This window comes from Drosophila persimilis, unplaced genomic scaffold (genome assembly GCF_003286085.1).
Source record: "Drosophila persimilis strain 14011-0111.01,24,50 unplaced genomic scaffold, DperRS2 tig00000677-arrow-arrow-pilon, whole genome shotgun sequence".
NCBI classification, from domain to species: Eukaryota; Metazoa; Arthropoda; class Insecta; order Diptera; family Drosophilidae; genus Drosophila; species Drosophila persimilis.
In genome coordinates, this window is record NW_020825333.1 from 310892 (window position 1) to 333357 (window position 22466).

The window sequence follows — 22466 nt, forward strand, 5'->3', positions numbered from 1 at the left end:
CGTTAGAGCGCTCGTTTTTGACAGTTTGCCGATATTGGAGCAATCGCTTTCGAGATCGAGTCGGTAGTTGAATTCTTTCCCTACTTGGGGTTAAAATACAAGTGTGTGACGGAATGTCTGGGAGTTTTTGTAAGTCCGGGAGTAATGGAACTGTCGAAACGTCCATTAAATGGTGTTCGTTGCTTTCGAACTGTTTGGTTTGCGTGCACCTGTCGATTGTGCACGGCTTGACGAGTTTTTTGGATCGTTGCACCTAGAGCACAACGGTTTATACGTATCCCGTTTGCCACAGCCGTAACAAAATACGATGCGATCACCTACGCAGTCTTGATACCGATGCCCCTGACAACCACAGTTCCAACAGGAAAGGGTTACTGCAGCGATATCGAGCTGTTCGGTTTCATCGACCTCATCGCCTTCCTGGTCTGTCTGCACCACAATTTCATGCACCTGTCGTCGTATAGGAATACGCTTCGGCTCAGCGCTGCCCATAGGCTTAGCCACTGCTTGCAAAAAGCGTTCGCGAGTACGCACTATGTTGCGCAATTGTGCTACTGACAGAATGGGAATGTATAAAATTTCATGTTGGATATCGGCCAAGAGATTCGACTTTAGCACTTCCAACAGCGACATTTCGGACATGGGGTTGACTAGTTTATCGGACAAGGTTACAATGGCTTCGTAAAATGTATCAAATAGTTCGTGCGGCTTCTGCTTTCGTTGCACGATTGCCGTACGTATTTCTAGGTCGGTACGCCCATCCCTAAATCGAGTTTTTAGGGCTGTACTTAGCTGCGGCCAGGTCACGGAGGGTACGTTTTTATGGTAACGCCAAAACCACTCGCTAGCACTGGCTTCAAATAAATAAATGGCGTTTCTGGCCACTAGGTCAAGATTACCCTCTAAGGTCTGTTTGGTTAACGCTTCTATCCGATATATGAAATCTTCCACCGACCTGGACGAATTTCCAGAAAACCGCACCTTCCATCCTGCGATTATTTGTCCAATCCTATCGGGTCGTAGTCCCGCTATCTGATCAGCATATATACGTAAACGAAAAAGATCACCTGTCAAATCTTTGTTGGGTGCGGTATCGCCCATTGTTGAGAACGCCCACTTTACCATCATCCTTCAGGGCCACCTATTAATAGTCAGGATCTGTACTATCTGTTCAGGACAGCCGCAGATAATTGCTGCGCACTGTACTAACGCCGGTCCCAACTCGCTCTCGCACGCTCGGAAGGGCGCTCGGAAGATCCACGATCGACACTACACGATCCGGTGCGTATGTATGTATGTACGATATGATTTAATATCTAAATACAAAAAATAATATAAATTCATAAAGATAATACGTATATGAATATGTATATTGTAAGTGCACAATTGTGATGTTATATCGCTGTTGTAGTCGAATCTCGTAGGTCATCATTCTACTTTCCTACAACTTTCCCACCTCGTGCAGATAGGCGCCGAGAAGTTTGGTCCCTTCAATGTAGTTGTAAATATCGATCTTTTCATTTTGAGAATGAGCACCATCATCGCAAGCACCCACAGGCACCAGGATGACATTTTTTCCAGTCGCTTCCTGCAATGTGAGGGTGACAGGAATGGAGCCGCCTTCGCGAGTCATGTCAGGTTCCACATTGAACACATGCTTGATAGCACGCTTCGCAGCCTCGTAGTGTGGGTGGTTGGGATCCTCAGTCCAGGGCTTGCCAGCTGACAGCATGACGACCTTCATTTTGTTGGGTGAGCCACGCTCCACCCATTTATCATTGATGTAGTTTACAACGCACTCCTCAATGTGCTTTGGGTCTTGGTCGGGTACTAAACGAATGGAGAACTTGCCAATGACCTTCTTGGGTATAACAGTCTTTGCGCCCGGCTCATAAAAAGCACCTTCGATTCCATGAATGGACAAACTGGGAAACCGCCATCTGGCCTGAAGTAGTCTCGTTTTGTCGCCGTTATGCGGCAGCTGCTCGACACCAACGTCTTTCTTATACTCGGCCACTTCAAAGTCGATGTTCTCGTAGATTTCTTTCTCGTTTCGGACATGGGGTTGACTAGTTTATCGGACAAGGTTACAATGGCTTCGTAAAATGTATCAAATAGTTCGTGCGGCTTCTGCTTTCGTTGCACGATTGCCGTACGTATTTCTAGGTCGGTACGCCTATCCCTAAATCGAGTTTTTAGGGCTGTACTTAGCTGCGGCCAGGTCACGGAGGGTACGTTTTTATGGTAACGCCAAAACCACTCGCTAGCACTGGCTTCAAATAAATAAATGGCGTTTCTGGCCACTAGGTCAAGATTACCCTCTAAGGTCTGTTTGGTTAACGCTTCTATCCGATATATGAAATCTTCCACCGACCTGGACGAATTTCCAGAAAACCGCACCTTTCATCCTGCGATTATTTGTCCAATCCTATCGGGTCGTAGTCCCGCTATCTGATCAGCATATATACGTAAACGAAAAAGATCACCTGTCAAATCTTTGTTGGGTGCGGTATCGCCCATTGTTGAGAACGCCCACTTTACCATCATCCTTCAGGGCCACCTATTAATAGTCAGGATCTGTACTATCTGTTCAGGACAGCCGCAGATAATTGCTGCGCACTGTACTAACGCCGGTCCCAACTCGCTCTCGCACGCTCGGAAGGGCGCTCGGAAGATCCACGATCGACACTACACGATCCGCACTGCGCTCACCGCAGCATCGTAAGCTTAGAGCATAAGACTTAGAGTTAGTGACGCCTTCCACCCCGATTCAAACGGCCGATCTACCGCGCGACCCCCGAACGAAATACAAAGAGAATATATACATACATATCTACCACGAAACACAACGATCGTTTACATTTCTTGCGACGGCTACTAGGAGGTTCCCTGGATCCGCGATTTTGATTTTGGAGAATTTAGCTTCGCCCGCCCCACTACAAACATTGTTCCTTCGAGCCGGATCTTCGCCTGAATACAAGGAGAAGCCCACCCAGCAAGCACCGGCGGATAATTCTCAAGTAACAACATAAGTACGGATTCCCCATCTCCAGTTTCTCCTCTCCTCCGGTCCCAGTCGACTGGACATATCCATATATACATACGTGCCGTTTCCTGTATTCCACCGTTCTATTGACGCTATATCGGCAAATCCGGACGTTCTCCACGTCTTCGAGTGCTCCACAATATCCACATTCCGCATAAAAACGGTCGTGCTTATACATAGTTCCGTTATCGTGGCAAGCAGTTGTGCCCCAGTGAATTTAAAATAATTCACCCACAGCGAGCCATATTTTGCCCGCAGACTAATATGACAGCCCCCGTATACACATACCCCTCGGCATATGTCCATATGTACTTACCGCTCTAGCTTAAAGAATTAAACCATACTTCGTTCTGCCAATTCTTGTGGCCTCCTACTTTTCCAAAGATTTAATTTGATCCGCATTCCGCCTCCGATCCAGTGCTTACATTCATATAAATACATATGTACATGTGTGTTGACAGGACAGTGAGTTTGAATTTCCAAGTGCGGTTGTGTTTGCAAGCGAGCTCCGAGTTTTCTGCAAACAAAATCCGTATCACGCCTGGAATCAAAACAGAAGACGGTTCAGGTCAGGCTTTCAGAGTCCCGTTCTTACTGCGCATGGTGGCTGGCGACGGCGACTTCCCAGTTGGTTGCAGGGGCACACGCAGACGCGCAGATAGCCCAGGGGGGGGGGGGGGTGATCGTTGGTTTTGGCGCATTTCTCTATCCATCGTGTTGGTGGTAGGAAATATAAAAACAACTTTCACTCAAATCGCTTCACTTGCCTCGATTTATATTCACGGATCAGCTGATCGAGCAGAGGTGCTTACCGCACGGAGTTGCCGGACAGCGTAGGACAGTCGTAGGGTTGCCAGATCGGCCAACCTGTTCGAAAGTTGAGCGCCAACCGGTAAACCGCGCGGGTCACAAATTTCAAATTCGAATAATTGGCAATTACATTCAGGAAGAATGGAGGAGGAAGAAATGCGGGTCTTTGAGAGGAGAACTTAGCCTGCAGCGTTGCCCACCACAGTGGCAGACGCCCCGAGGCATTTGGCCCAGGGAGCAGGCAGTCGGCCCAGCTAAGTCTTGGTACCGGATCTTCACTTAAGGCGCCCCTAAGAGTGCTGCCAGCACTGACTGTGTCTGCACCAGCGGAAGTTCCTGTCAATCCATTTGACTTCAGCAGTGCTTCCACAGACAAAAGCGGTACAGGACCAAAGGCTGACGGAGATCTGCGGGCGATCCTGGCTTCGCTGGTAGAAAAGTCGACGGAATTGTCGAAGATGCTGAGGGACGCCCGTTATCTCAACAAGGAGATGAAAGAGTTGGGGCAGAACGTGTTTAGGATGCAAAAGTCAGCGCTTCACAGCATCGACGCCAGGTCTCAGAGGAAGGAGAGGTGGAGCGGCGTGATCCGGAGACGCAGTGCTCCCCTCAACACGATGCGCCGAAAAGGAAGCTGGACAAGCCGACGAGGAGCTCGCCGAAGCGGAGAAACAGAATGAGTGGCCACCCCACGCCGCTGTCCCACGAACACCCGGCAAGGAAGAATGAAACAGCTGCACCTACTGAAGGGGAAGTGGAGAAGGTGAAGAGTAAAGCGCACGCCCGGAAGCCAAGGCCCCGTCCGGATGTCATTATTATCGAGCCAAAAGAGGAAATGACCTATGCGGAGATCGTAAACCACGTCACCCAGCAGACGAGGCTAGAGGTGGTTGACTTGGACCAGATGGCTACCACGGAGGACGTCTGCGCTCAGGCTTTGGTGGCACCCAGCGGGCTATTATTTGCTTGCCGGCGACCCTTGCGACGAAGGGGCTCTCCGTAGGGAAGGTTACAGTTGCATGGTCCGTCTGCCGCATACGGGAGCGAAACCTTCCGTTATAGTGCTTCAGGTGTCTTGAGATCGGCCACGTTGTACTAAATTGCAGAAGCTGTGTGGACAAAAGCGGGTGGTGCTTCCGCTGTGGTTCTGTGGAGCAGAAGGTAAGAGACTGCCACAATGAGGCAAAATGCTTCCTTTGCGTCAGAAAGGGCAAGCCCTACACACATGTAGCTGGTAGCCACAGGTGCCCCATGGCACCCAAAGAAAAGGCAAGTCACTACGCTTGACATGGTGAGGTTTTACCAAATAAACCTAAGCCATTGCGAGGCTGCCACAGTCCTGCTCTCTCAGTCGGTGCGCCAAATGAGATCGGACGTTGACATAATTAGTGAACCCTACATACCCCCCGATGATGGATTCTGGGTCCAAAGCTCCTCAGGCAAAGCAGCAATATGGGCCTGCGGTAAGCCTCCTCTACGGCTTTCAGAGTGCGCTGAGTTCCGACATTTCGTCAAGGCAAAACTGGGGAACTTTTGGATTTACAGTTGATATTTCCCTCCAAGCCTGAGCCGTCATAGCTTCGCTACGGCGATGGACGAATTGGCCGACGACGCCAGGCACCACACACCAAATGTGATTGCAGGCGACTTCAATGCTTGGGCCCAGGAGTGGGGTAGCGACATCTCCAGAAGCAGCAGCTCAGATGCCGTATCCAAGAGACATGCACTTCTTGAGGCCTTCGCTGCGTTGGACGTAGTACTGTTGAACCAGGGGACCGCGAATACCTTCAACAGGGGTGGCGCTGGGTCAGTAATCGACCTTACATTCACGTCTAGTAGCCTTTTCCTTCTATCCACCTTCTAACCACTACACGGCCAGCGACTACGAGGCAGTGGTGTTCTCGATAGGGGGAGAAAGTGGATGCAGACCGACCAGGGCCCCGCAAACAAGCCGGAGGGCAGCCTACAACCCCGAATCAATGCGGATTCCAAGGTTCTTGGAGGCGCTTAGGCATATGGAGGTCGGAGGCTCAGCTCAACAGATGGTCAACCAGCTTTTGGAATCCCTACTGCTCGCATGCGATGCCAGTATGAGTCGCAAGAGGCCATTCAAGGGTAAGCAGTCGCCGACCTATTGGTGGAATGACGGATCCAGGAGGCCAGACGCACTTGCCTATCAGCTAGAAGGCGATATCAACGGGCCCGCAGAAGGAGCGGCACTAGCTGGCCAAGGCTACAGGCGGAGTACTGCGGAGCTAGAAAAGCCCTAAAGAACGCTATCAAGGAGATCAAGCGGAAATGCTTCCTGCAGCTTTGCGACTTAGCCGAGAAGGATCCGTGGGGACGTGCCTATAAGACGGTGATGAAGCGAATTCATGGCAGCAACGCGGGGTCGCCGTCTGATCCAGTCCAATTGCGGTCTATTGTTGAGGCACTGTTCCCATCCGGGGCTCACGGCTCCGCCATCAGTGCTGTCGCCCCGCTCCGAAGCTTAAAGGCCAAGAAGGCTCCAAGCCCTGATGGAATCCCCAACCGTGTGGTAAAACTGGCGATGGCATACAACCCGCCTGCGAGAAGGACAATTTCCGTCACAGTGGAAGTCGCAACACCTGGTGCTCTTGCCAAAGCCAGGAAAGCCGCCGCCAGTAAACGGTGGACGCCATAGGCAGGGTAGTTGACATAGCCTCCAAGGCAGTGGGCGAACTCGATGGAAGGGCGGCAAGAAGGAATACTGCCTGATTGTCACCCTAGACATCAGGAACGCCTTCCATTCGGTGAAGTGGGAGTGCATTTTGGACTCACTGAACCGGCGCGCTATACCCCAATACCTACAGGCAATCGTTCGGAGCTACTTCGAGGGGAGACTGCTGGAATATCATACGGCGGCCGGCGTGCAGTCTCACTGCATAACGGCAGGCGTTCCCCAAGGATCAGTGATGGGTCCTCTCCTTTGGAACATAGCCTACGATGGTGTGAGGCTAGCACTCCCAGGCGGATGTCAGCTAACCTGCTACGCAGATATTGTCGCCCTGACGGTGGTAGCTAAGCACCTGGACGTCGTCGAAGCAAATTGCGACACCGCAATCCAGCTGATTGCAGACTGGTTCCGTTCTGCGGGACTAGAGATATCCGCTCATTAAACTGAGGCAGTACTGGTGAGCACCCGTTCGACTGTGGAGACCGCTCGCATCAGGTTTGGCGACCACAGATTATCGTCGAAACGAGCCATTCGGTATCTAGGCGTGATGATCGACACCAGGCTCAGTTTCCGAGAACACCTAAGCTACGTCCAGGAGAAAGCAGCAAACACGAGTCGGGCGCTGTTCCGAATACTGCTAAATACCCGTGGCCCGAAGCAGGAGAGGAGGATTCTGCTGACCAGCGTAGTCCGCTCAGCCATGACCTACGCAGCAGACATATGGGCGGATGCGATTAAAGTTGCCAGCTACGCTATGGGCGTAAAAGCCACTCATCGCCTTTGCGCGCTCCGAATCTGCTGCGGCTTTCGGACTTTTTCCGACGACGCCGCCCTAGTCCTGGCGGGAGTCCTACCTATCGACCTTCTGGTGCTTGAGGAGAGGGCTGTGGCCGAGGGCCATCCGGGCCGGCGCAGCAAGGAGAGACGCGTGCAAGCAGGGCCGTGAAGAAAGCCTCAGAGCATGGCAAAGCCGCTGGGACGGCTCTGGTAACGGACGGTGGACACACCGCCTAATTCCGGATGTCCGATATTGGATCGGTAGGCGACAGGGTGCGGTCAATTTCTATTTCACACAGCTTCTGAGCGGACACGGCTGCTTCAGCCATTACCCTTGGAGGTTCGGACACGAGGACTCGCTGAACTGCTCGTGGTGTGGCATATCCACGGTTTGTCGTTCAGAACTTCCACTTCTCCATTTCCGTTCACCTGCTTTGCGACTCTGATACACGTTATTGCAAATTCATCAGCAAGCCATGCCCAGTGGTGAGAAGAAATCTCGCAAGAAGTTTAAGCGGGTGAGTTCGCTGAGTTTGACCCATCCACCCAGCTCCAACGGCTCAATCACTACGCCCACATCTTCCCGTCCGGCCCCAGCTGAGCGAGGTCCGACCACGTCCAGGGCTCACACACCACATGCTTTCGAGGCTTTGTTGCTCCCCTCGGTTGTCCCTCGCACGGTTCCTAGCACTATGGCCCAATCGGCTGCCAGTTCCGCACGGTCTAAGTTTGCCTTAGCTGCAAGCAGACTGACACGCTTCGACCAGAAGCTCAGCGCTCCAGATGCAAGCACACCAACCCGCTCGCTCTCCCAAGTCCATCGATAACAACTCCGAAGCCTGTGGGCGAAGGTGGACGCGGAATTCAAGGCCTGTGTGTTTACTCACGAACGGGGGTTTCGCGTCCGCGCTAAAAGAGCTTCAGAGGGCCGTCCACAAGTGCCTTACGACACTCAACCACTCCGAGGTCTCCACAGACAGCATTTTACGCTGACGGAGTGTTAGAGTACCTCATATCCAAGAAGTTGCCGAAAGCGGCCTTGGAGCTTTGGGAGCAATCCGTGACACACAAGTCCGAAATTCCCACCTGGCACGCTATGGACAAGTTCCTGGCGGAGCGGTACCTGTCTCTCAAGGTGACCGAGGACTGCCATCCAGGCATGGAGACTCAGGCCCACTCCAGGGAGAGTCTACCCATGTCAGAGAGTTCAAAGGGCAATCCCAACCCATTCCGTTCCGAAGGGAGCCCTGTTGCAAGGCGGGTTCACTCGTTCGGAACAACTGTGGATCCGAAGCGGAGAACGTGTGGTCTTTGCTTCAAAGAGAACCATCCGATCCGGGTATGCCCTCAATTCCTTCAGATGAGACCTGATGCTCGCTGCAGCTATATTAAGCAAAAAATACTTTGCTTAAACTTTTTCGCAAGAGGTCACCATATCCGTGAATGCCAAAGCGCCCACAACTGCAACACGTGTGGAGACCGGCATCATACGCTGCTGCACCGTGGCACTCCAGTTTCCAGCCAATCCGTGTCCAATTCCGTACCACTTCCGACTCCCGCCGAAGCTCAGCATAGCGTTCAGAACTATTTCGCCTCCGGCAAGAGGGCGGTACTCCTAGGCACGGCTATTATTAATATTTGCCACTTGGGGGCAAACTTTCGCGCCCGCGCTCTAATCGCCCCGGGTTCCGAGGCGACGTTCATTACGTAACGTCTCTTCCAGATCATTAAGTTGCCATTCCGACTCACCCAGGCACAGGGGTCGGGCCTCAATCAGACGATATCCGCTCAGTCCAAGAAGCTCTGCCATTTCTCCATCCGCTCCCCGACTAAGCCGGGCTTACACTTGGACGCCACAGCTTATGTCCTGCCCGAACTATCAGGCAGCCTTCCCTCCCATCCGATTCCGGAACAATCGTTGCGAGACTTGCCGAACCTGCCATGGGCAAATCCAACATTTTACGAAAGCTCACAAATAGATGTCCTGATTGGTGCCGACATCCTTCCATCCATCCTCTTGAGCGGCTCACAGACGAACATCTGTGGATCTCTCCTCGGACAGGAAACCATTTTCGGCTGGGTTCTTACAGGCCCACTGCTAAACACGATACAAGGCAGGGTCGCATCCTTCTCCACGCAAGTTTCCACCGAGCTAGAGACTCCGTTAGACCAACTCCTCACAAAGTTTTGGGAAGTGGAGGACATTCCTACTAAAATAGTAAGCGAGTCAGATTCGTTCTGCGAAAGAAATTTCCTCCGGACTACGTCGAGAACGACAAGCGGGAAATACGTCGTCACGTTACCGTTTCGCGACCCAGATCATCTCGGATCAGATCTGGGGTATTCAAGGGCAATCGCGATGGCCCAGTTCCTAAGAAACGAAAATCGCTTGAAAAGAAACAGTTCCCTACAAGAGCAGTACGACACCGTGACCCAATAATATCTAGACTCACATGACAGACACATGATCACACCTCCGACTCATGGGTCCTCAACCTACTACCTTCCGCACCACGCTGTCTTCAAGCCTGAGAGCACTACCACGAAGGTCCGCGTGGTATTTAACGCATCCAGCCCGTCGACCAACGGTGTGAGTTTGAACTATCTTCTGCACGTCGGCCCGGTCCTCCAATCTGACTTGATCCTACAGATTCCGGTACGTTTTCAACGCGGACATCACCAAAATGTATCGCCAAATTTGGGTTGACCCGAAACACACCCCTTTCCAGCGAATATTATTTCGAAACAAGGAGGGACACATCCGTGACTATGAACTGAAGACAGTAACCTTCGGAGTCAATTGTCCTCCTTTTCTTGCCATCCGAGTGTTGCAACAGCTAGCAAGCGACGTCCAGTCCAGATTTCCGAAAGCAAGTCGAATTATCCGGTCATTCAAGTATGTCGACGATGTCCTTGCCGGAGCGTTTTCTACCGATGAGGCTCGACTAACGATCCGCGAATTACAGGCCGCACTAAGCTCTGCAGGTTTTCCGCTGAGGAAGTGGACTTCAAACCACAAAGCCATTCTGGCAGGAATTCCGAGTGCTCATCTTCTCCACACCGATTTTCTGGAGATGGATGAAGAGAGCAAGGCTAAGACTCTCGGGATCCGCTGGAAAGCGACTTCAGACGAGTTTTTTTTTGTTCCTCCCGAGTTAGCGCCTGAGTCATACACCAAGCAAGCAGTTCTGTCCCAGATCGCCAGGCTGTTCGACCCCGCGGGGTAGTTGGCCCCATTTATTGTCCGGTCCAAGATCTTCATGCAAGAAATCTGGTTGCAGGACCTTGGATGGGACGATGAGCTTCCAAGCGCGATGTGCCAGCGCTGGCAAAGTTTCCTGCGGAGCTACTCCGCTCTCGACCAAATCCATATTCCAAGATGGGTCGGCTCCCGGCCAGCGGTAAAAGTCGAACATCATGGGTTCTGCGATGCATCCGAGAAGGCTTACGGTGCCGCCATCTACGTGCGCATTGAGGTTGACCGTTTGGTCAAGGTGCAGCTTCTCACGGCGAAAACGCGAGTCGCACCCGTGAAAACCATGTCGCTCTCCCGGTTAGAGCTTTGCGGGGCAGTGCTTTTGTCCGAAATGGCGGCGGCTATCCTGCTGAATATGCCAACAGAAAGTACGAGCTGTTATTGCTAGACCGATTCTACCATAGTCCTCGCCTGGATGGCAAAGCCCGCGTGTCACTGGACCACGTTCGTGGCCAACCGAGTGACTAGGATATCTCAAGCAACCGATCTTGAAAAGTGGTGTCACGTTCCATCCGAACAGAACCCCGCGGACCTAGCCAGCAGAGGTGTGCCGTTACAGGAGTTCGTTGAGAACCAACTCTGGTGGCACGGACCAACTTGGCTGCAGAGGGGCCGATATCAATGGCCAGCACCCGTTAGCAGCTCTCCCGTTATGACCTTAGAGCAGCGTGCTGTAAAGGTCCATTTCGCACTCAACCCAGCCGAAGACTTTTTCGAACGATTCTTCAGTCTGGAGAGAGCTCTACGAGTCCGTGCATATATCCTGCGCTTCACGAAGCGCTGCCGGAAATTATCCACAGCGCAAGAGCGGTGCCGAGCAGCGAACTTACTGAAGCTGAACAAACTCTTATCCTAGAGACGCAGCGTAGAGAATACCCCAAGGAGTATCGCTGCCTTAGTGTTAAGCGTCCATCAGCTTCTGAGCGGACACGGCTGCTTCAGCCATTACCTTTGGCGGTTCGGACACGAGGACTCGCCGAACTGCTCGTGGTGTGGCGAGGCCACTGAAGACGCTGAGCACATAATTTTTTAATGTGGGCGCTTCGCACTTATCAGGGAGGAGTTGTGGCGAGCCGCCGGCGGGCAGCTCATGCCGAACAACTTGAACGAGGCGATTGTGGAAGACCACACGGTATGGTCGTCCTGGAGCAAATTTGCAGCCTACGCCATGAAGGAATTGCGTAGGTGCGAGCGCCGTAGGAACGAGAGTGGCTAGGAGGTCCTTTTAGAAAGGACCGTTCGTCTCGACGTGCAGGAGGGGTTCTAATTGCAGTGGAGTCTAACTTCACGTCAGAACACTTCACAGTCCAAGTTCAACAGGAACTGGAATTCCTGTGTGTAAAACTGATTCTTCCCGCTTTCGCTATATTCATTACTTGCTCGTATATCCCATCTTCTTCGGATATTCCAATTTATGAGCAGCACTTGTCCGCTTTAACCGCTGTTTCTTCCTCGCTATCTGATAAAGATCGTATGATAGTTTTTGGTGACTTCAACTTGCCAGGAACTGTTTGGTCTTCGGTAAACGAGTCTATTATCCTAGTGCCCATGTCACGACATGACTTTGTTGACGGCTTGCTTGACCTGTCCCTGTCTCAAGTCAATCATGTGAAAAATTCCTCGGGTCGATTGCTTGATCTATGCTTTGTATCGGATCCGACCATAGTGTTGTTAGACCGAGCCCTTCCGCTCACTATACCTGAAGACGCCTACCACCCTACCTTCGAGTTGTCGCTAGATATAGGACCAACTGTATTGGATCGGTCGAGTAGACTCCCTGAACGTGTCCGCTGCTTTCGTAAAGCCGAGTTTGCGAAGCTTAATAACCTAATTAGGGATTTTGATTGGTCCGCTTTGTACTTGTGCACTGATGTCACAAAAGGCACAAACATTTTTTAAAATGATCTTGGCACATTTTTTGATTCTTGTGTCCCGCTTTCTTGTCCGATTAGATCTGGAAAACCCCCTTGGTTTACCAAAGAGTTATCCAGTCTAAAAAACTTAAAATCAAGACTTTATAAAAAATTTCAAGAAGTGGGCTCTCCTACTTCTCACTCTCGTTATGTAATAGCTCGGTCAAACTTTTCAGTTCTTAATGCTCAATGCTATAAGAACTACCTATCTCGTTGCACGATACGTTTTTCTCAGGACCCTAAACAGTTTTACTGCTTCGTAAACAGTAAGCGTAGAACGTCCGCACACCCATCCTCGCTATCATTTTGTAATACGTCGGCAAATAATGATCAGGCAATTGCCGATCTTTTTGCCCAGTTTTTCCAAACCACCTATTCTGAGGAAAGCTACTCTGGTCAACCGTACCCATACGGCTTACTGAGGTCGAACGGCATTTTCAGTCCCTTGTGAAATGAATTTTCTCTACTTCATGACGGGGTTCTTGCTTCCTCCCGATCTGAAAGGAAAGGTTTATAATTCCTCTCCATAAAAAGGTAGCAAGTCTGAGGCAAACAAATAATACAGGTATATCGAAGTCATCCGCTTTTCCTAAAATGTTTGAGAACGTTTTACCTCCGCACTTGCAACATCTCTGCAAGTCACTTATATCTCCAACTCAGCATGGATCAAGGCGGCGATCAGCCACCACGAATTAGAGTTAGAGTTTACCTCTTTCATTATTAAAGGCTTTCAAGGTAACTTACAGACGGATGTTATTTACACCGACTTTAGTAAAGCATTCGACTCTGTAAACCATTCCCTTTTAGCACATAAACTTGACCTTTTAGGGTTTCCGCCCAACCTCCTGAGATGGATTTCTAGCTATCTTTGTTCTAGGTCTCAAAGAGTCCTCTTCAAAAACTCCCTCTCTTTACCAGTAAAGGTTTCTTCGGGAGTACCACATATAACAAAGACTCTCCATACCTCGCTTGTTCGTCCGATCTTAGAATACCGGTCCTGTGTATGGTGCCCTCAGTACAAAGTACACCAGGTATACGGTCCTGAATTTGACGACCCCTATATAACAAAGACTCTCTATACCTCGCTTGTTCGTCCGATCTGAGAATACGGCTCCTGTCTATGGTGCCCTCAGTACAAAGTACACCAGGACCGTATAGAATCAGTACAGAAACACTTTTTACTCTTTGCTCTGCGGGGCCTTAACTAGGACTAGTAGACTACTATTAGTTAACCTCCCATCCTTAGTTAACCGTAGAAAAATGCTTGGTGTGATATTTATGCACAACTTCATCAGGGGTGACATAGACAACCCTGATCTGTTGAGCATAAACTTCACGATTCCTATTAGACTGACTAGAAGTTTTATACCGTTGTTCCTTCCACTTTTTAGATCGAATTATTACTTGCATGAACCGTTTAGGGTCTTATGCACGGATTATAATTCCCTCTACCATATTATATCCAACACTAATTCTCTTCCTCTTATTAAATTATTAATCCTTACACACCTTTCTATTAATTAGTAACTGTAGTGGTATTTGTATTTTGATTGCATGCTTAGTTTCTTAGTGAGTTTAGTGCTAATTTTCCTCGAATGTTAGTCTAATATCTATCTTTCTTGCATGTTCGCGTTTGGTTCGGCTACGCACCGCGCGTCATGCGGCAGCGCCCCTCGGTCGGTTGGGCGGGAGGAGGGCTGCGTTTTGCCTGGGATCCGCGCGTAACAGCCTTCTGCTGGTGTCACACGGGCCACTTGACGGTGCAGTAACTGCATCGCCTCTTGAAAGATGCAGTCATTGCATGTCAACGTCCAAGAAAGAGGAACCATGGTCCCTGCGAAGCATTGCCTTGCGGCCGTCCCGAAGAGACCCGGAACTTCCTTCCTTCTCCAACTCAACACAGCTCCCTGTCTAGCTATAGTTAAGTCCTAGGCTTATAAAATCTAATAAAATTAAGGAGTTAATACAGAATAAAAATGTACATATGTCTGTAACGAATATTCCTACTTCTACCAGCTGAGCTTTCATGCCTGACATATGCACATGCATACCAACGCACATACATATGTGTAAGCACATATTCTTGCAGCCACCTGGTTTATTCCGTGCATGCCCAATGGTCGATCGTTTTTTTTTGTTTTTAAAAATACATACACATATAAAACAACACGGCCCATACGTACGGCCCATATTTACTTACATATATTTACGCATTTTTTTTGAAAGTAGCATATTCTTGTATAGCTAAATATATATATATATATATATATATATATATATATATATATATATATATTGTATATAAAACGGTTACTCCGTTTTTTTTTACCCGTTGTTTCAATCTCGTCAAAAGGGGGGCTCGTTAATCCAAGCCACGATACCTTGCACTTACATCCATACACACAAACACATACAAGCAACAGCAGCGGTGCATTCTTTTCGTCTTTCCTTTCGCTTTCGCTTTCGCTTCTCCGCCGTTTTTTGCTTGCGTTGTTGTTGGTGGGAGACTAGTTTTCGGTGCCGCGCTTGACCGTAATGGAACGCCAAGTGACGCGCTACCCTGCATTTCGAGAGTATATTGGTTTTAACATTCGTTTTGCAACCGACTCTATATAGGGGTACCTTGTGCCTCAATATTATTGCTCATCCTCATTAATAGCTCTTGGTTGAACATTTTTTATTTGATCGTAGTATTTTATATTTATATGTTCCGGCCACGATGCACGACTTATATTATATAAATACTCGCGATAAATTCCGCCAGGTCCACATATCAACGGTTCGGCGTTCAGAACTTCCACTTCTCCATTTCCGTTCACCTGCTTTGCGACTCTGATACGCGTTATTGCAAATGCATCAGCAAACCATGCCCACTGGTGAGAAGAAATCTCGCAAGAAGTTTAAGCGGGTGAGTTCGCTGAGTTTGACCCATCCACCCAGCTCCAACGGCTCAATCACTACGCCCACATCTTCCCGTCCGGCCCCAGCTGAGCGAGGTCCGACCACGTCCAGGGCTCACACACCACATGCTTTCGAGGCTTTGTTGCTCCCCTCGGTTGTCCCTCGCACGGTTCCTAGCACTATGGCCCAATCGGCTGCCAGTTCCGAACGGTCTAAGTTTGCCTTAGCTGCAAGCAGACTGACACGCTTCGACCAGAAGCTCAGCGCTCCAGATGTGCTAGCAAACCAACCCGCTCGCTCTCCCAGGTCCATCGATAACAACTCCGAAGCCTGTGGGCGAAGCTGGACGCGGAATTCGAGGCCTGTGTGTTTACTTACGAACGAGGGTTTCGCGTCCTCGCTAAAAGAGCTTCAGAGGGCCGTCCACAAGTGCCTTACGACACTCAACCACTCCGAGGTCTCCACAGACAGCATTTTACGCTGACGGAGTGTTAGAGTACCTCATATCCAAGAAGTTGCCGAAAGCGACCTTGGAGCTTTGGGAGCAATCCGTGACACACAAGTCCGAAATTCCCACCTGGCACGCTATGGACAAGTTCCTGGCGGAGCGGTACCTGTCTCTCAAGGTGACCGAGGACTGCCATCCAGGCATGGAGACTCAGGCCCACTCCAGGGAGAGTCTACCCATGTCAGAGAGTTCAAAGGGCAATCCCAACCCATTCCGTTCCGAAGGGAGCCCTGTTGCAAGGCGGGTTCACTCGTTCGGAACAACTGTGGATCCGAAGCGGAGAACGTGTGGTCTTTGCTTCAAAGAGAACCATCCGATTCGGGTATGCACTCAATTCCTTCAGATGAGACCTGATGCTCGCTCCAGCTATATTAAGCAAAAAATGCTTTGCTTAAACTTTTTCGCAAGAGGTCACCAGATCCGTGAATGCCAAAGCGCCCACAACTGCAACACGTGTGGAGACCGTCATCATACGCTGCTGCACCGTGGCACTCCAGTTTCCAGCCAATCCGTGTCCAATTCCGTACCACTTCCGACTCCCGCCGAAGCTTAGCCTAGCGTTCAGAACTATTTCGCCTCCGGCAAGAGGGCGGTACTCCTAGGCACGGCTATTATTAATATTTGCCACTTGGGGGCAAACTTTCGCGCCCGCGCTCTAATCGCCCCGGGTTCCGAGGCGACGTTCATTACGTAACGTCTCTTCCAGATCATTAAGTTGCCATTCCGACTCACCCAGGCACAGGGGTCGGGCCTCAATCAGACGATATCCGCTCAGTCCAAGAAGCTCTGCCATTTCTCCATCCGCTCCCCGACTAAGCCGGGCTTACACTTGGACGCCACAGCTTATGTCCTGCCCGAACTATCAGGCAGCCTTCCCTCCCATCCGATTCCGGAACAATCGTTGCGAGACTTGCCGAACCTGCCATGGGCAAATCCAACATTTTACGAAAGCTCACAAATAGATGTCCTGATTGGTGCCGACATCCTTCCATCCATCCTCTTGAGCGGCTCACAGACGAACATCTGTGGATCTCTCCTCGGACAGGAAACCATTTTCGGCTGGGTTCTTACAGGCCCACTGCTAAACACGATACAAGGCAGGGTCGCATCCTTCTCCACGCAAGTTTCCACCGAGCTAGAGACTCCGTTAGACCAACTCCTCACAAAGTTTTGGGAAGTGGAGGACATTCCTACTAAAATAGTAAGCGAGTCAGATTCGTTCTGCGAAAGAAATTTCCTCCGGACTACGTCGAGAACGACAAGCGGGAAATACGTCGTCACGTTACCGTTTCGCGACCCAGATCATCTCGGATCAGATCTGGGGTATTCAAGGGCAATCGCGATGGCCCAGTTCCTAAGAAACGAAAATCGCTTGAAAAGAAACAGTTCCCTACAAGAGCAGTACGACACCGTGACCCAATAATACCTAGACTCACATGACAGACACATGATCACACCTCCGACTCATGGGTCCTCAACCTACTACCTTCCGCACCACGCTGTCTTCAAGCCTGAGAGCACTACCACGAAGGTCCGGGTGGTATTTAACGCATCCAGCCCGTCGACCAACGGTGTGAGTTTGAATTATCTTCTGCACGTCGGCCCGGTCCTCCAATCTGACTTGATCCTCCAGATTCCGGTACGTTTTCAACGCGGACATCACCAAAATGTATCGCCAAATTTGGGTTGACCCGAAACACACCCCTTTCCAGCGAATATTATTTCGAAACAAGGAGGGACACATCCGTGACTATGAACTGAAGACAGTAACCTTCGGAGTCAATTGTCCTCCTTTTCTTGCCATCCGAGTGTTGCAACAGCTAGCAAGCGACGTCCAGTCCAGATTTCCGAAAGCAAGTCGAATTATCCGGTCATTCAAGTATGTCGACGATGTCCTTGCCGGAGCGTTTTCTACCGATGAGGCTCGACTAACGATCCGCGAATTGCAGGCCGCACTTAGCTCTGCAGGTTTTCCGCTGAGGAAGTGGACTTCAAACCACAAAGCCATTCTGGCAGGAATTCCGTGTGCTCATCTTCTCCACACCGATTTTCTGGAGATGGATGAAGAGAGCACGGCTAAGACTCTCGGGTTCCGCTGGAAAGCGACTTCAGACGAGTTTTTTTGTCCCTCCCAAGCAAGCAGTTCTGTCTCAGATCGCCAGGCTGTTCGACCCCGCGGGGTGGTTGGCCCCATTTATTGTCCGGTCCAAGATCTTCATGAAAGAAATCTGGTTGCAGGACCTGGGATGGGACGATGAGCTTCCAAGCGCGATGTGCCAGCGCTGGCAAAGTTTCCTGCGGAGCTACTCCGCTCTCGACCAAATCCATATTCCAAGATGGGTCGGCTCCCGGCCAGCGGTAAAAGTCGAACATCATGGGTTCTGCGATGCATCCGAAAAGGCTTACGGTGCCGCCATCTACGTGCGCATTGAGGTTGACCGTTTGGTCAAGGTGCAGCTTCTCACGGCGAAAATGCGAGTCGCACCCGTGAAAACCATGTCGCTCTCCCGGTTAGAGCTTTGCGGGGCAGTGCTTTTGTCCGAAATGGCGGCGGCTATCCTGCCGAATATGCCAACAGAAAGTACGAGCTGTTATTGCTAGACCGATTCTACCATAGTCCTCGCCTGGATGGCAAAGCCCGCGTGTCACTGGACCACGTTCGTGGCCAACCGAGTGACTAGGATATCTCAAGCAACCGATCTTGAAAAGTGGTGTCACGTTCCATCCGAACCGAACCCCGCGGACCTAGCCAGCAGAGGTGTGCCGTTACAGGAGTTCGTTGAGAACCAACTCTGGTGGCACGGACCAACTTGGCAGCAGAGGGGCCGAGATCAATGGCCAGCACCCGTTAGCAGCTCTCCCGTTATGACCTTAGAGCAGCGTGCTGTAAAGGTCCATTTCGCACTCAACCCAGCCGAAGACTTTCTCGAACGATTCTTCAGTCTGGTGCATATATCCTGCGCTTCACGAAGCGCTGCCGGAAATTATCCACCGCGCAAGAGCGGTGCCGAGCAGCGAACTTACTGAAGCTGAACAAACTCTTATCCTAGAGATGCAGCGTAGGGAATACCCCAAGGAGTATCGCTGCCTTAGTTTTAAGCGTCCATCAGCTTCTGAGCGGACACGGCTGCTTCAGCCATTAACTTTGGCGGTTCGGACACGAGGACTCGCCGAACTGTTCGTGGTGTGGCGAGGCCACTGAAGACGCTGAGCACATAATTTTTTAATGTGGGCGCTTCGCACTTATCAGGGAGGAGTTGTGGCGAGCCGCCGGCGGGCAGCTCACGCCGAACAACTTGATCGGGGCGATTGTGGAAGACCCCACGGTATGGTCGGCCTGGATCAACTTTGCAGCCGACGCCATGAAGGAATTGCGTAGGTGCGAGCGCCGTAGGAACGAGAGTGGCTAGGAGGAACCATGGTCCCTGCGAAGCATTGCTTTGCGGCCGTCCCGAATAGACCCGGAACTTCCTTCCTTCTCCAACTCAACACAGCTCCCTGTCTAGCTATAGTTAAGTCCTAGGCTTATAAAATCTAATGAAATTAAGGAGTTAATACAGAATAAAAATGTACATATGTCTGTAACGAATATTCCTACTTCTACCAGCTGAGCTTTCATGCCTGACATATGCACATGCATACCAACGCACATACATATGTGTAAGCACAAATTCTTGCAGCCACCTGGTTTATTCCGTGCATGCCCAATGGTCCATCGTTTTTTTTTTGTTTTTAAAAATACATAAACATATAAAACAACACGGCCCATACGTACGGCCCATATTACATATACTTACGCATTTTTTTGAAAGTAGCATATTCTTGTATAGCTAAATATATATATATATAGTGACATATCCATAATTCCCCACATCCCATACACATTATGTTTATGTACAATTCATCCACCCCATCCACACAAGTAACAGGACCCCACTCAAGAATCAATAACTGTTTCTTCCCATACTCCAAGCTAGGGCCCCCCATAATATAAACAATGGACCACATTGTTTCAGCAACATTAGAATCACACCACTCTCGAGAAATCGATTCTTTAGAATCACGCCACTCATGAGGACCAATCAAAGCTAGACATAAAACCAAGGAGTATCACATTCCTAGCTCCGTCATGTAATGCAACACCGATCGCCAGCAGTGGATGCCTTTCATCAAAGCCGACGCATCCCCAAATATCGATTCAGGCACGTACGGGAGTTCCAAGAGAAGGGCTCATGGAAATTAGCCAGCAGCAGAGAGATCAGTTCCGTTTGAGACAAGCAGACCGAAAGTCAAGTCGGGGAATTCATTTAAATCTTGTGACATAAAGATATTTAAGTTGTAAAATAAAAGTCTTTGTAAAAAAACTTAAAATCGAGTTGCGGATATTTAACTGGCGCAGTCGGTAGGATTTCGTTTAAAATTAACACCTATATTTCGGTAATGGTCAGCTTGTGTAATTTATAATTACTGTGATCACGTAATCCCGTAATTGTTAATAAAATTGTGAAATCCGCCAAAGAACCTATGTGCTGCAAGCACATACGATTTGCAAAACTAATTTAAGTGAACTGAAGTAAGCGGAGATAGTGAATCAGCAAGGACAGTAAAACACTTAATACAAAATCAAAAAAACTTACAAGTGAACCAAAATAAAGTTAAAAACTACTGAAAACAAAACAAAACCCAATCAACACCAACAACATGGCGTTACCACCACTATCATTGAGCGAAATCCACTTGAACCAGGCTCTGCTGTCGATCCGACAAATACCTGCCTATGACGGTTCATCTGGACAGCTAAGCTCATTTATCAAACGAATCGAATATGTATGCGGATTATATCCAACTGAAGATCTTCGCCAACAAAGGATCCTATTTGGAGCGACCGAGATCCAACTGTCAGGAGAGGCACAACGCATATCGCAAATGATACAACCCAACACGTGGCTCGAACTGAAGACGGCGCTGATCAACGAGTTCAAAAATCACACACCATATGAAGAACTCTTACGACAACTATACACCACCAGATTCAACGGCAGTCTTCGTAAGTTTATAGAAGAATTAGAGATAAAAGCATTATTAATAAACAATAAGCTAAACTTAGAAAACATACCAGAAAATAATGTCATTTATAAAAACGCTTTGAACAACACAATTAAAGATGTCATTACTCGAAAACTTCCTGACAGAATGTTCATGACCTTAGCAAGAAAAGATATTACCACATTGTCTAATCTTAAGAAGGCAGCACAAGAAGAAGGATTTTACGAAGCTAGTACAACAGATTCAGGTATAAATAAAGATCAATCGAAATCGTCTCAATCAAATCGAAAGAATGTTGGAAACTATTATCCAAATTATAATACTACTAACTATCACAATCAAACTCAGAGTTCATCTGGAACAGGTCAGACTAATCGAACAAATCAAAATCAAAATTCCCAAAATCCTGGATTATACAATGAGTTCAAAAATTCCTTGAATCAAGGTAGGGCTCAGAATCCATTCAATCAGCAAATATCTCAAAACCAAGCTAGTGGGAGTGGACCCAACCAACCTACTAAAAGAGGGAGGGAGAGCCAGAGTGGCCAAACGAAGATGGACGTAAATTTTCATCAAGCCGCCTCGGAAGAAACCGAGGAGGACCCTATATAAACATTACCATTAATAAAAGAATATTAAGGTGTATCGCTGACTCGGGATCATCGATCAACATCATGAAAGAAAATTACACAGATTCCGAGATAAAAGACGATAACCTTACGGTCCATACCATTAATGGACCTGTCCGTTTAAATAAAAGTATAATGAGGAATGCGAACAAAACATGTCCGTCCGAACAAAAGTTCTACATACATAACTTTTCCGAAAATTATGATATTTTATTAGGAAGAGAATACTTGATGGCAAGTAAAGCCGTCATCGATTACAGAAATGACACTGTAACACTAGCAGCTAGGTCGTACCCAATCATTCAGAGTGGAGAAGCTATTGAAGCCGGCAAGACCGCACAGAAGTGCACTGATCCCTCTACAAAAGAAGAGAAGATCGCACCTAAGTGCCTTGACCCATCTCCAGAGGGAGATCAATACTTCGCTTCCGCTCTAGACAGTGAATTAAGGGAATGTAATCAATTAAGATTGGAACACTTAAACGACGAAGAGAGGGAAGAGTTAAAGAAGGTCTTATATGAGTTTAAGGATGTGCAGTACAGAGAAGGTGACAATTTGACTTTCACAAGTACAATCAAGCACGAGATCAAAACTCAACATGAAGACCCGGTCTACAGACGACCATACAAATATGCCCAGATACATGATCAGGAGGTAAACCAGCAAATCAAAGATATGATCAGGCAGGGAATAATTCGAAAGTCGAATTCTCCTTACTGCTCGCCCATATCTATGATTCCGAGAAGATAGATGCTTCAGGAAAGCAAAAATATCGAATGGTAGTAGACTATAGAAGTCTAAATGAAATAACAGTTAAGGACAAATTCCCAACTCCACGAATGGATGAAATCCTAGACAAACTAGGTAAATGTCAGTATTTTA

At 49.0% G+C, this 22466-nt stretch overlaps 1 pseudogene; it reads right to left on the reverse strand.

The window, feature by feature from the left end:
- Nucleotides 1-1339: 1339 nt before the first annotated feature.
- LOC6603621 lies at nt 1340-3202 on the reverse strand (annotated as a pseudogene).
- Between the last annotated feature and the right edge of the window lie 19264 nt (nt 3203-22466).